The following is an 844-nucleotide window of genomic DNA, read 5'->3' as shown; positions in this document are numbered from 1 at the left end:
TTCTGCCAAAATGCTTCACCTCACACTTCTCTGTATTAAATTCCACCTGCCATTGTGTCTGCCCATTCTGCTAGGCTATCCGTGTCCCGTTGTAGTCGATTCATCCTCACTGTCACAACTCCCAGTTTGGCATCATTGGAAAGTTGTGAAATTTTACTCTGCATTTCAAAATCCAAGTCAGATATATATTATAAATAGCAGTGACCCTAGCAGTGACCCTTGGGGAACACCACCATCTGCCATCCTGCAGTCTGCAAATTTGGAAGCCAGATGGGAAGCACCAGACTTGGTACAGGATTGTGTGCGAAGAGACTTTAGAGGACAACTGTCCCTTAGAGGCCACTGTTAAGACAACAGAAGCTGTAACCATGTTTCTTCTAAGTTCTTGAAGTTTGATTTCTCTGATGAAATGCAAGATGAATTTTTGGATTCTTTTGTTTTGGAAGTTTCTCATATAAAAAATATACAAAATTTTGGGGGAAAAAAAATCAGAGGGCTGGCTTAGATATAAGATCATTTTTGAACGCACTCTTTCAGTAGGCATCGGTGGTTCAGTGGTAGAATTCTCGCCTGCCACGCGGGAGGCCCGGGTTCGATTCCCGGCCGATGCATTAGTTTTACGAAACTACTTAAAAGTATCACTCATCTCATCGTGTAACATATATAGTATAAAAGCAAATATATATAGTATGTTGACTGTAAAATTTAGGCGGTGCACGAAGGGAAAGTATAATTGAATGTGAAAACATCAGCTGTTCGTTTTTCATTTACAACGCAGGCTTGATGGGTTCGATTTTTCTCAAACTGTTTCAAATAATAGAAACTTCAGAGCAGTGACTTTTAG

The 844-nt window shown here is 40.3% G+C and overlaps 1 non-coding gene across 1 annotated transcript; it reads left to right on the top strand.

Moving 5' to 3' along the window:
• The first annotated feature begins 540 nt into the window (after nt 1-540).
• Nucleotides 541-611, top strand: trnag-gcc (transfer RNA glycine (anticodon GCC)). The gene has a single exon. It is a non-coding gene; the product is annotated as a tRNA-Gly (tRNA).
• Nucleotides 612-844: the final 233 nt, after the last annotated feature.

This window comes from Cetorhinus maximus, chromosome X (assembly GCF_964194155.1).
Source record: "Cetorhinus maximus chromosome X, sCetMax3.hap1.1, whole genome shotgun sequence".
NCBI classification, from domain to species: domain Eukaryota; kingdom Metazoa; phylum Chordata; class Chondrichthyes; order Lamniformes; family Cetorhinidae; genus Cetorhinus; species Cetorhinus maximus.
Note: the sequence above shows the minus strand (reverse complement) of the source record. Positions and strands in the feature narration are given on the sequence as shown.